This window comes from Theropithecus gelada, chromosome 20, assembly GCF_003255815.1.
Source record: "Theropithecus gelada isolate Dixy chromosome 20, Tgel_1.0, whole genome shotgun sequence".
Taxonomy (NCBI): domain Eukaryota; kingdom Metazoa; phylum Chordata; class Mammalia; order Primates; family Cercopithecidae; genus Theropithecus; species Theropithecus gelada.
The window spans coordinates 15,749,936-15,763,822 of record NC_037688.1 but is presented as its reverse complement, the minus strand read 5'-3'; the positions used below and the strand labels follow the sequence as shown (position 1 = coordinate 15,763,822).

The 13,887-nt window shown below is 48.8% G+C and overlaps 1 protein-coding gene and 1 non-coding gene across 2 annotated transcripts in view; both read left to right on the top strand.

Annotated features, from left to right (window-relative positions):
- Window positions 1-13,887, top strand: part of KIFC3 (kinesin family member C3) — a 105,421-nt gene that overhangs the window by 25,030 nt on the left and 66,504 nt on the right. The window lies entirely within an intron of this gene.
- LOC112614919 lies at window positions 6,690-6,796 on the top strand. Its single transcript, XR_003117215.1, has one exon. It is a non-coding gene; the product is annotated as a U6 spliceosomal RNA (small nuclear RNA).

Sequence of the window (13,887 nt, the reverse complement as noted above, 5' to 3'; positions counted from 1 at the left end):
ATCTTGGCTCACTGCAACCTCTCCCTCCCGGGTTCAAGCGATTCTCCTGCCCCAGTCTCCTGAATAGCTGGGGTTACAGGCTCGCACCACTACACCTGGCTAATTTTTGTGTTTTTAGTAGAGATGGGGTTTCGCCATGTTGCCCAGGCTGGTCTCGAACTCCTGGGCTCAAGCGATCCACCCATCTTGGCCTCCCAATGTACTGGGATTACAGGCGTGAGCTACCACCTGGCCCTGCTGCTACATTGTCAGTGTTGTAATGTTTTTCTCTATTGAGTTGATTGAATTCCTTGGTTTTTGCCCTCACTCCCCAACTCTGTCACCGTTGCAAAACACATACACACACACACCACTATACACACTGGTTTCTAAAGACTAGCAGAGCCTCTGATGCATCTTTAAAGGACTGAGATGAAGCAGGGGATCGTAGCTTATACCTGTAATCTCAACACTTTGGGAGACCAAAGCAGAAGGATCACTTTATACCAGGAGTTTGAGACCAGCCTGGGCTACACCACAAGATCCTATCTGTACAAAAAAGTTTTAGAAGTTAGCAGGTTATGATGGCGTGTGCCTGTAGTCTCAGCTACTCAGGAGGCTGAGGTGGGAGGATTGCATTAGCCCAGGATTTCGAGGCTGCAGTGAGTTATGGTGGCACCACTACACACCAGCCTGGGCAACAGAGCAAGACCCTGTCTCAAAAAAAATAAGAACAAAAATACATAAAGGGCTGAGATGGCCCATAAAGGGCTGAGAAAGCCAGGAGAATGGTTTTGGAGCAAGAGGGTACATTTCTGTTTTCTTTTTGTGCCTTTTGGGGTAGTTCAGTTAGACAGAGGGAATTTGCAGTCTGAGACCAGAAAATCTCTACCATTCATTCCCTTTTTGACCTTGCTTGGGCTGCTCAACTTCTGCCCAGAGGCTTAGCTCTTCATCAGGAGAAAATAATGCTCTTAGCTCCACCAAGCTGATATAGGCCAAGGAGAAAATGCCTGCACTGGCCAGGCACAGTGGCTCAAACCTGTAATGCCAGCACTGTGACAGGCTGAGGTGGGAGGATCTCTTGAGCCCAGGGGTTCAAGACCAGACTGGGCAACACGGTGAAACCCTGTTTCTACCAAAAATACAAAAATTAGCCGGGCATGGTGGAATGCCTGTAGTCCCACCTACTTGAGAGCCTGAGGTGGAAGGATCGCTAGAACCCAGGAAGGTCAAGGCTTCAGTGAGCCCATGATCTTGCTACTGCATTCCAGCCTGGGCGACAGAGGCCCTGACTCAAAACAAAGAAAGCAGAGAATTCTCACGTCAACCTTTGAGTTCCCTGAGAAGTGCAACCTGAATGCCAGCTTCAGGCTGGCGACTGGGTTTCACTCTGGAATCTAGTGTGTTCTGGGTTGGAAGTGAGGGCCTGGAGAGAGGTGCCCAGGCTGGAATGGAGTTTTTGTTTCTGAGATGGAGTCTCACTCTGTCGTCCAGGCTAGAGTGCAGTGGCGTGATCGCGGCTCACTGCAACCTCTGCCTCCTGGGTTCAAGTCATTTTCATGCCTTAGCCTCCTGAGTAGCTAGGGTTACAGGTACACGCCACCACATCTGGCTAATTTTTATGTTTTTAGTAGAGACAGGGTTTCTCCATGTTGGCCAGGCTGGTCTTGAACTCCTGACCTCAAGAGATCTGCCTGCCTCGGCTTCCCAAAGTGTTGGGATTACAGGTATAAGCTACGGCGCCCAGGCTGGAATAGAGCTTTATTAGCCATAAAACTTTGGGTGAATCACTCAAAACTTTGGGTGACTCACTTTCCTTATTGGGTTGTTCTGTAACCTAATAAAATACCATAGAAAATGCTAATATGTAATAAGTACCCAGTGGATGTTAACTCCTATTATATTAATATTGGTCACTACAGGAAATCCACAAAGGAAAATTGCACTATCAAATTATCATAGTGCTTTAGTTTTCCATACTCACATCTTTGCTGCTTTCTGAAATGCATTCCAGTTTCATCTTTTAGAGCAGGCTGAGATACAAGAAACACACGTTCATTTTTTTTCTCCCCCTGGTGATCAATGAGCTGATTGGATTTTGCTATTTTCCATTTTGTTTCCAAATAAGTCGTTCGCTAGTTTCTGTTGCCAAAACTTTCTGATGAAATCGTCTATCACTGACTCTTCAAATATTGGTGCTATTGTGCCTTCGGGGAAGAGGCAGCATCTCTCCCATGACTGTACCTAGAACAAAAGAGAGAACCCGCCTCTGTTCTTACTCACGGAAGGAGGGGCCTGAAGGGAGCCAGTCTTAGCAAAGAGGAAAGCACAAGAAGCAGCTTTTCTGTTGCATTTTGTTTTCCTCCTGAATTTTACTACCATGTCTAAGGATCTCCCTCTGTTTCTCAGCTCTGCCTCCATGGGAAAGGGCATTGGCAGCAGTGATGGCAAAGGTTTGAGCATAGCTCATGAATTACCACCTCTGCAGAGTTGCATGCAGTGGAGACACCAATAGGTAACACCCAGTCTAGATGGCACCTAAAGGTATTTTTGCAGGGCACAGTGGCTCATGCCTGTAATCCCAACACTTTGGAGGCTGAGGTGAGGGGATCGGTTGAGGTCAGGAGTTTAAGACCAACCTGGGCAACACAGTGAGACCCGGTCCCTACAAAAATAAAAAATAAAAAATAAATTGGCTGGGCTTGTGACGTGTGCCTGTAATCCCAGCTATTCAGGAGGCTGAGGTGGGCGGATTGCTTGAGCCCAGGGGGTTGAGGCTACAGTGAGCCATAATGGTACCACTGCACTGCAGCCTGGGCAACAGAGCGAGAAACTGTCTCTAAAAATAATAAAAATAAAATAAAATAATAGATAAATACAATTTAAAGGTATTTTTATTTTACAGATACTTCAGAATTTTAACACTTTGAAAAAAGGATCAAGGTAAAGAGTTTACTGAATAATGAATGAATTGTATAATGTGCAAAACTTTTGCGATATATATATTTTTAATGTTCAAAAAATGTCAGGGAGTGCAGTTTGCTCAGGGACAAACCAATGTTTCCCAGTCTAGAATAGTTAAGACCAGGAGAGCTCCACTAAGAAACAGTACTGGGAGATTATTTTCACAGATGGTAACCTTTTGCAATTTTTCATCAAATAATTTATTTGATAATGTGTTGCTAAGCTATAGTACGTATATTACTTTAAAAGTAGATGCGTTCCTGGGGCGCCGTGGCTCACGCCTGTAATCCCAGCACTTTGGGAGGCCGAGGCAGGCAGATCACGAGGTCAGGAGATCGAGACCATCCTGGCTAACACAGTGAAACCCTGTCTCTACTAAAAATACAAAAAAATTAGCCGGGCGTGGTGGCACGCGCCTGTAATCCCAGCTACTCAGGAGGCTGAGGCAGGAGAATCGCTTGAACCCGGGAGGTGGAGGTTACAGTGAGCCGAGACCATGCCATTGCACTCCAGCCTGGTGGAGAGCAAGACTCAGTCTCACAAAAAAAAAAAAAAAAAAAAAAGTAAATGCATTCCTAAATATTGAATATCATTAAGTATATGCAGGAGGTATGATACCACTTTTTAAAATGCTACTGATACTCCCTAGGTCTGACCCCCAAGCTCCCTTAGAGAGAGGTGGCCATAAATTCCTCTTCAGTAATTTTAGGGCCCCTCCCCCTCCCAGGTGTCGTGTCACCACGATGGGAAACTCACCCAAAGTTGGGGGTAGGGGCCCCGCATTTCCATGCCATGGTCTCTGATACTGGGAGTCCTGATCTCTGGGTCCTGGGAGTCTGTGGGGGCTGCTTCCAGGAACAGTGTGCTTGAGACAGGAGCTGGGTGCAGCCGGAAGCCCCTCTGAGCTCAGCCCTGCCTAGCTGCCTCAGTGGAGAGCACACCCCTGCTCCCTAGTACAGGGCTCATCCCTGTGGGAGGGAATCTCCCCTCGCGCGCTGAGATCCACATCTCCAGAGTGCTGTGGTTAGCTATGCTCAGGGATTAGGGGAAGGGGTCCTGGTGAAGTTAATGGGGAGACTGAAGGCCCCCAAGCTTCCCTTTGATGCTGTCACTACTTACCTCCACCCTGTAACTATATCTTATACAAGATGGGAAGGGGCAGCCACTGTCCCCTCTGCCCCCCTGGCACCCTGGGCATATATATATATATGAGGTATATATATATATACTCGAGGCAGAGTCTTGCTTTGTCACCCAGGCTGCAATGCAGTGGTATGATCTCGGTTCACTGCAACCTCCACCTCCCAGGTTTTAGCGATTCTTCTGCTTCAGCCTCCCGAGCTGGGATTACAGGCACACACCACCACACCTGGCTAATTTTTGTATTTTTAGGAGAGATGGGGTTTCCCCATGTTGGCCAGGCTGTTCTTGAACTCCTGACCTCAGGTGATCCACTTGCCTTGGCCTCCCAAAGTGCTGGGATTACAAGCATGAGCCACTGAGGCTGGCCGGCTTATATATTTTTAATAAAAGAAAGGAAGAGCCAATCCAACATGATCCTGCAAACATCTCTCTTTTAAAATACCTTTGCCTAAATATCAGTAGGGATGTCTGAAACTGGGAGTGAGGAGTAGGAGTGATAGGAGAGGATGGAGCCCTCCGGAGCCCTCTGTTTTTAAAGAAACGCGCCTGACTTCTGAAATTAGTTGAAATTTAAAAATCTCTGTGGCAAGAAGACATCAAAGGGTCTTGCTACCTGAAAAGGGTGTGTGTGTGTTGGGGAAAGGGCAGAATGCTGGGAGAAAAAAAATTCACCTTGCGACCAGGCACGGTGGTTCACACCTGTAATCCTAGCACTTTGGGAAGCCAAGGTGGGCAGATCACCTGAGGTTAGAAGTTGTAGACCAGCCTGGCCAACATAGTGAAACCTTGTCCTTACTAAAAATACAAAAATTAGCGGGATATGATAGCACATTCCAGCTACTTGGGAGGCTGAGGCATGAGAATCACTTGAACCTGGGAGGTAGAGATTGCAGTGAGCCAAGATTGTGCCAATGCATTCTATTCTGGGTGAGACTTTGTCAAAAAAAAAAAAAAGGCCTGGCGCAGTGGCTCATGCCTGTAATCCCAGCACTCTGGGAGGCTAAGGTGGGAGGATCATCGGAGGTCAGGAGTTTGAGACCAACCTGGACAACATGGTGAAACCCGTCTCTACTAAAAATACAAAAATTAGATGGGCGTGATGGTGCATGCCTGTAGTCCCAGCTACTTGGGAGGCTGAGGCAGGAGAATGGCTTGTACCCAGGAGGCGGATGTTGCAGTGAGCCAAGATTGCGCCATTGCATTCCAGCCTGGGTGACAAAAAAAGACTCCGTCTAAAAAAAAAAAAAAAAAAAAAAAAAATCACCTTGCAATAAGTTATCCTGCCACAAATGTTTCTGTTTAATTCATTTTGTATCCTACCCTTTCCCCTCAACCTCCAAAGAAATCATGAGGGATCCAGTTTATAGTTGTGCTGTTGGTTGCTTGAATCCTAAATCTTGGAGTACAAACTGATCAGGGTTCCCAGGTCTACCTGGTGAAGGGCAACCCAAGGTGTCTGTGGGGCCCAAGGAAAGTCTAGGCCCTCGTTGTTCACCAGCTGTATCCATGGAGGGCTTGTCAGACATGTGGAATCTCAAGACCCACTAAAGCTTAAGCTGTATTTCTTTCTTTTCTTTTTTTCCTGTTGCCAAGCAGTGGTATGATCATGGCTCACAGTAGCCTGGACCTCCTGGGTTCAAGTGATCCTCCTGCTTCAGCCTCCTGAGTAGCTGGGACTACAGGCACACACCACCATGCCTTGCTAATTAAAAACCAATATTTCTGTATAGAGACCGGGGTCTTGTGCCCACATCGCCCAGGTTGGTCTCAAACTCCTAGCCTCAAGTGATCCTCCCGCCTCAGCCTCCTAAAATGTTGGGATTACAGGCATGAGCCGTGGCCTTAAGATGCATTCTAATAACATCCCAGCTGATTCATGTGCACAATGTGGTTTGAGAAGCGCTGCTCTTAGAGAGAAGGGTCTGAGCGGGAGTTGCTGTTATTGGAAGAGTCACAAGAGCTTTTGGCTGTGAGAACCCCCTCTGTGGGGTTAGCAAGGTTCAGGCCCCCGGTGTGAGCAGATGTGGTTCTCACTCTAGCACTGAGTCTCCATGGCGGGGCAGGCTCACCTGCTGAGCAACAGCCCTGCTCACCTGGATGGAACTCCCAGATCTGCTTACTACTTAGACCTTTGTTCTAATTTCATGGTTTCTGCCTTGGGTTGTGTCATCCTGGACTTGCAAGGCTCAAGTGTGGCGTAAGTCACCATCACCAGGGCTGATGAATTTCCCACTCTGGTGACGCCTTAATTGAAGGTGAGGCTCTCCTTTCATTAGCAAGATTCCTACCTCCTGTCTAAACTGTCACCTCAAAGGCCTGGGGGGAAAAAGAGGCTGACCTCATAGTGTGGCCTCAGTTACTGTGGCTTTGGTGGTTTCTCTATCAACGTTTCAGGCAAGCCCATGGCATAATTACTCAAGGCCCTGGGAATGCTGGCATCGACGATTTTGTTTCTCAAACCAATGAATAAATATTCTTCTGGCTTTTACTCCTTGCAACTGCTTTACTATAGAAAAAAGCATTTTATTTCAGCCAATTCTCACTACCATCCTTTGGGGGAAGGGCGTTGCTATTATTCCCAGTTTACAGAAAGGAAAACAGTGCTCGCTTTGGCAGTACATATACTAACATTGGAACGATACAGAGAAGATTAGCATGGCCCCTGCGCAAGGACAACATGCAAATTCGTGAAGCGTTCCATATTTTTGCCAGATGCGGTGGTTCACGCCTGTAATCTCAGCACTTTGGGAGGCTGAGGCGGGTGGATCATGAGGTCCGGAGTTCGAGACCAGCCTGGCCACTAAATACAAAAAATTAGCCAGGCGTGGTGGGGGGTGCCTGTAATCTACTAAATACAAAAAATTAGCCAGGCGTGGTAGGGGGTGCCTGTAATCTCAGCTACTCTGGAGGCTGAGGCAGGAGAATTGCTGGAACCCGGGACGGGGAGGTTGCAGAGAGCCGAGATTGCACCATTGCACTCCAGCCTGAGCAATAGTGCAAGACTCTATCTCAAAAAAAAAAAAAAAAAAAAAGAAAAGAAAAAAGAAAGGAAAACAGAGGTAAAGTCACTTTTTCAAGGTCACACAGCAAATTAAATGGCGGAGTAGGGACCCAAACCCAGATCTGCCTGTCACCAAAGCCAGTGCTCTCTGTCCTCCTGGGCTATACCTGGACTTTCGAGGACAGAATTCCCTGGTGGAGGCTGTCAATTGTTTTCTTTCAGGTCAAGAAGAAAAGATGGAATGTTTTTTGGAAGATCTTGGTCATCTTTTCTTGCTTCTCCCAGCTCAGGGGAAGCATGTTTCCCAGCTTGCTTTATTCCTCTTCTCTTGTGAATGACTTGGCCCCAGAAATGTAGCTCCTCTGCTCCAATGGCTTCTTGGAAGGCCAAAAATTGAGCCTGGGACACTTGCCCACAAGGATTGTGGCCAGCTGGGCAAATACCCATGGCTGAGTTGCTGTCTGGCCATGACCCTTCCAAGGACAGACGTCAACTCTGCAGCTCCGTGAGATTCCCTTGAGTGGTTGCTTTGATACTGGGGAAGAGGCTGGAGGATTCTTTGATGGACATGACCCTGGGAGGGAAACAGATCGGAGTTCAAGGTCTCCCTATTCAGGGCTGCATGGTGACTTTCCTGAGCCCTAGGTACCTTTGCCTTGGTAAGTTCATTTTGCCACTGAAAAGAACATTTAAAAAATAGATTTTTGGCCAGGCATGGTGGCTCACACCTGTAATCCCAGCACTTTGGGAGGCTGAGACAGAAGGATCACTTGAGCCCAGAAGTTCAAGACCAGCCTGGGCAACATAGCAAGACCTCATCTCTACTAAATTTTTAAAAAATTAGCCAGATATGGTGGCACATGCCTGTGGTTTCACCTACTCGAGGGGTGAGGTGGGAGGATTGCTTGAGCCCAGGAGGTTGAGGCTGCAGTGAGCCCTGATTGTGCCACTGCACTCCAGCCTGGGCAACAGAGTGAGACCCTGTCTCAAAAAACAAAACAAACAAAAAACAAAGGTTATTCTTAATTTTAAAAAACAAAATAAAAAAAACTAGATTTTCCTGCTATATTGGTATAAAGGTGAAAATGTTAATTTTATATATGAAATCATTATCTTTATCCTAAAAGTTCATTTTTCCCCTTCTGATTTTAAGTGAAATTAAAACATTTTTATGGGTCCTTAAAAGTATTATGGTCTCTAATCACTGTGCCTATTGTACCTTCTGGGGAAATTGGCCTAGTGTTTGGGTCTGTGGTGACCTTGAGTGAGCTGACTTTTTGGGCCTCAGTTTTCTCATCTGTAAAATGGGTATAGCAACAGCATCTGTTTTAATCCATAGCAAGTGACTAGCAGAGGGGCAGCTTTGTGACTCTTAGTATCTAGTTAGGGCTCAATCAGTAATGCTATCAACACTGCCCTCTCCTGGGGCGTGAGGGGCTTGTATGTGGAGGGGGCTGGGCTTGTAGTGGAGAGGGGCTTAGTGCCTCCTGTGGGGAGTGGGCTGGTCCTCAGGCACTTAACTAAAAGGCCACTAGGGGCCAAGGTTTCTGCTGTCAGCCCTGCTTCCTGCTCCAGCACCATAAAGCATTAGGGCCAGAAGGGTCCTCAGGGCCTGTCCTCTGCCCAGGTCCACCAGAGACGGGATCCATCAGGGTAGAGCTGGGACAAGAACCCAGGCTGGGACCCTGGCCCAGTGCCGCCGGGCCCCACCCAGGCTGTCTTCTGAGGTGCCACCCTCAGGTAGATGATGACAAGTAGCTCTCCTTGGCAAGATGTAAACAAGACTTTGCCACAGCCTCCCTCTCTCCCTCCTGCCACCCACGTTGGCTTCTTGGCCTTTCTGCCACTCACAGCATTTCCTCTGGCCACATCTGCACATGGGCCTCCACGTGCAGCACCCAGGGAGGGCCTGGGTTTCAACGGCGGCGCAACCTTGGGCCGAGTCCCGGTCTACCATTGCCTTAGCGGGCAGGTGGCCTCACGTTGGCATCCTCCCCTGAGAAAGGGACCTAAGCACGCTTCGTATCTCACAGGGCAGTTGCAAAGGTGACATTAGATGATGCAGGTAAAGCACTTACACAGGCAGCGGCTCCCTCATGAGGAGGAAGCAGAGGAGCAGGAGGAGCGCAGAGGGGCTTCTTCCATTCTCTCCTCTGGAGGCTGCTCAGGGAAGAGCCCCCAAGAGGGCCAGGGACCACACGGCAGGCTGCCCGGGTTACAAATCCCAGCCTGCTCCTTACTGGTGGCATGACTTTGGGGAAGCACTTCACCTTTCTGTGCCTCAGTTTCTTCAGCTGAAAAGAGGGTACCGTAGAACTTCCCTCAAGCGGTGGTTTGGAAAAAATAAGTAAGTGAATACGCCTCAGAGGCTTCAATTGGCACCTGGTGTGTAGTTAGTGCTCAGTACAAGGTGAGGTGTTTTTTTCTTCTTGGGACACGCCACAGCTGATAAATCAGCTTTCGTCTTTAGGATGGAACCTTCTAGAACTGGCATGGGGTTCCAGAAATTGGAGTTCTCAGTTCCTTTCTCTCCAAAGTGTGAGAGACATGTGCTGTGCCCGCTGGAGGGTTTGTGGAGAGCAGCCCAGGGAAGTTTCTGACCGTCCATGGCCTCGTGGTTGCTTAAGCCCAAGGCGGCGACTTCTAGACCTCAGAAAACAGCCATGGGATGGGGAGGCTGTGGTGTTGAAAATGGTCGTGACGTGTCGCATGGGCAGCATGAGGCTTGGGAGATCGAAAGCTCCAGGAACTCTGAGGGACAGGGAGGAGAAGGGAAGGGATGACAGGTGTTGAGCGTCTCCTCTGTGCCAGGCATGGGCCGGCTCTCTGGCTCTGCTCCAGATTTGTGGAAACTGCCCTGGGCGAACCTCGTTCAGGTGAGTGGGCCAGCGGAAGGTCAGCCAGGGCCCTCAGCTGTCTGGCCTCAGCCCTCGCCATGTCTTCACAGCGGGCAGTGGCCTTGGACACAGAGCCAACCAGACACTGAGATGTGGCCTGTGGCCATGACCCAAGGGAAGCTACTGGCTGCCAAGTCACTGAAGTGAGACCCTGAGCTCGCTGATGCCAGGCTCCCACCAGCCACAGGCTGTTCACGGCTCTGCTTCCTTTTAGCTTTTCTCTTGTGGGATCACTTTAGTCTGATGTGGACCCTGAATGAGAGACAATGGGGTCCATGCTTTCTGCACGCTACTTTCCTGAAGTGACTCTTGTCACCTGAGTCCTTATTGGCAGCTGGCATAAAATATTAAAGCCTAACTGAGCGTGTGAGCTGCAGAGCCTTCCTAGCAGGCTCTGGTTTCACAGTCCCAAGGCAGCAGCTGCAGGGAGGGTCTCCAGCAGGCCCCAGTGTCCCAGCGCAGCACCGTGTGGAGCAGCGCCAGACGCACTTCTGCTCAGCAGCGACATTCTGGGAGTCCGAGGTCCAGAGTATGACCACGGTGAGAGGTATGTACTCTAGTGGCAGAATATGATCAGGAATCTGACTTTTGGAATCAGAACTGAACTCTACTGTGTGTGTCTGTCACCATCAGCAGAACAAACTGGCAGCTTCCTCTCTGATGACCAAATCAAAACACTCACGCACACAGGGAAGTGATGGTCGGATACAATTTTCCTGCACCTGTTCTCTTCCTCTCTACCAAGTCTTCTTAATGTGGCATCTATGAGCCTCCCTCTAGAAACTGAAGGCAAAATCATCACGTAGTTTGTTTTGTTTTGTTTGTTTCTCAAGAGAGAACTGGTATTTTGCATGAAATTTTCAAAAGAGCGGTGGTTCCTAACCCAATATTTTTTAATATTTAAATTTAAATTTAAACATTTAAAAACTCTAGCAGTTCCACTTCTAGGAATAGCCACTACCACCTGTAAATGAGATAAAAGATCTAGGTACAAGGACATTCTTGGAAGCATGGTGGTCACAAAAGACTTGAAATAACTCAATTACCTGTTAATTACCTCTCTACCAAGACTTCTTAATGTGGCATCTATAAACCTCCCTCTAGAAACTGAATGCAAAATCATCACATAGTTTTTTGTTTTGCTTTGTTTTGTTTGTTTCTGGAGAGAGAACTGGTTCAATCAGTTGGGTCCACTCTTTGAAAAAAGCACAACCATAGAAGGACAAGTGTGTATGCATGATGTGGAGAGCTTTCCAACAGGGTGAAGTGTGAAAAGCAAAGCACAGGATAGCATGTGAACTGTGCTCTGGGCTCCCATGGTGGGGGAAGCAGCCATTTTGGGGTGTGGGCTTGTATGTGGGGACTATTCTGGGGAAGGACCCTCCAGCCACTGGTGGCAGTGATTCCCTCAGAGGAGGGGCGCAGAGGATGGAGGTTAAAGGTGAGAGGGAGACTTACTTTTCACCATAGTTTGTACTGTTTGAACATATTAAATGAGAAAACAAGCCAGGTGCAGTGGCTAATGCCTGTAATCCCAGCACTTCGGGAGGCCAAGGTGGTCGGATACCTTGAGTCCAGGAGTTTGAGACTAGCCTGAGCAACATGGCAAAACTCTGTCTCTACAAAAAACGAAAAAAATTAGCCTGTCATGGTGGTGCGCATCTGTAGTCCCCAGCTACTCAGGAGGCTGCAAGGTGGAAGGAGTGTTTGAGACTGGGAGGTCAAGGCTGCAGTGAGCCAAGATCGTGTCACTGCACTCCAGCCTGGGTCACAGAGTGAGACCCTGTCTCAAAACAAAACAAACAAAAAACAAAAAAACAAAAGAAAATAACCTCAGGGTTGTTCTCCAAAGAACTTAAGCAGATAGAGGCATTTGAACGGCAGAGCTGAGGCTGAACGTGGGGCAGCTAATTTGGGTGGGCAGCTGCCACTCTAAATTAGGAAGGCAGCTGAGGTCAAAGCCTGACTCACAGCTGGCCCCACAGTGGCCTCAGAGGTTAAATGGAGTGGCGTCCTCCTGGCATGGTGTTTAACAGCCTGCTGCATGCAAGCTCATATCCTTGTTATAATCACACATACCTATGCTTTCATGAATGGAGCCGAAAGCTCACGTGCAAACCCCATTTTCCCTTCGAGGCTGGGGTGAAGCCAGAGTCTTGGTTTAGCACAGATGCTTGGCATTTGTTGAGGAGGGACAAAGAGAAGGAGCCTGGCCAGTGACTCATGAGGACTGATGGTGGTGCCTCTCCTCCACCTCTCTTAGGTGTGGGGCTCGCCCCTCAGCAGGTAACAGGAGGCAAGTCCTTCAGGAGGTCATCTGTGTTGCAGAGCGGCCTGGGATGGCCCAAGGGCTGGGCAGTCTACCTGCTAGGAGGGCTGGGCTGGGGTGAGTTGTGCTGTAGGCCACATTCCTTGGTCGTTAAGTGCCTTGTTGATGTCCATCCATCCATCCGTCTCATTGGTTCTGGCCGCAGTGATAGCTGAGTAGGCTTGGGAGGCAGGTTAACTATTTGATGAGAGAGGGCCTGGTCGAGAGGTGCCAATGGTGCTGGCTCACATGGGTCATCCCAGCACTTTGGGATGGATGGGAGGATCACTTGCGGCCAGGAGATTGAGACCAACCTGGGAATAGAGTGAGACCCCGTCTCTACAAAAAATGTGTAGAAAAAGGGACCGGGGGGCGCAGGGCTGGCCTCCCCACCTTGTTCATTGCACCTACAGGGCCTCAGTAGTGATTTCAGGCAAAGGGCCACATAGAATCTTTTGTTTTTCTGTTTTTGTTTTTGCTTTTCTTTGAGACAGGGTCTTGCTCTGTTACGCAGGGTAGAGTGCAGTTGCACCGTCTTGGTTCACTGCAACCTCTGCCTCCTGTGCTCAGGCAATCTTCCCACCTCAGTCTCCCAAGTAGCTTGGACTACAGGCATGCACCACCATGCCTGGCTAATTTTTGTATTTTTTGTAGGGACAGGGTTTCATTATGTTTCCCAGGCTGGTTATGAACTCCTGACCTGAAGTGATCCGCCTGCCTTGGCCTCCCAGAGTGCTGGGATTACAGGTGTGAGCCACCACACCTGGCCCTACTTGGAATCTTGTTCTCTGCTGTGAACATCTCATTCTGCCAGAAAGCTCCTGGCCCATCTCTTGTTGGGTGGGCTGAGATGTCTGATCTGCCCTCAGCCTACTCACTACAAGCCTGCCTCTAGCTGGTGGTGCAGCCTCAGTGGCTCCCCTAGGGCAGGGAGCCTCACTGGACCAACAGAGGTTCATATGCAGCCATGATCTCCATCTACAAAGCTTGCCTGGAATTAGGCTGACCAACCATCCTGGGAGTTTTCCAGCATGCAGGACTTTCAGTGCCAAGACCAGGACAATCCCAGGCAAAGCTGGATGGTTGATCACCCTCCCTGGAAGCCTGCCACCAGCAGGATGTGCTCTCCCTGCCAGGACTCCACAAGGGCAGGAACCATGCTTTTCTTTCTTTCATAATTGCAGACTTTATTCTCGCAATTTTTCTATAGATTCCTCAAGTATTAACTGTTTAGGCTGGGGGTGGTGGCTCACACCTGTAATCCTAGCACTTTGCAAGACCCAAGAGGGCAGATCATTTGAGGTCAGGAGTTTGAGGCCAGCCTGGCCAACATGGTGAAACCCCGTCTCTATTAATAATACAAAAAAAAAAAAAAAAAGTAGCTGGGTGTGGTAGTGCATACCTGTAACCCCAGCTACTCAGGAGGCTGAGTAAGGAGAATCACTTGAACCCGGGGGGCAGAGGTTGCAGTGAGCTGAGATCGCGTCACTGCACTCCAGCCTGGGCAACAGAGCGAGACTCTGTTTCTGAAATTATTTAAGAGTTCGGTACATACATAATGCCTCTTAAGCCTTGAATACTTCGCTGTATAT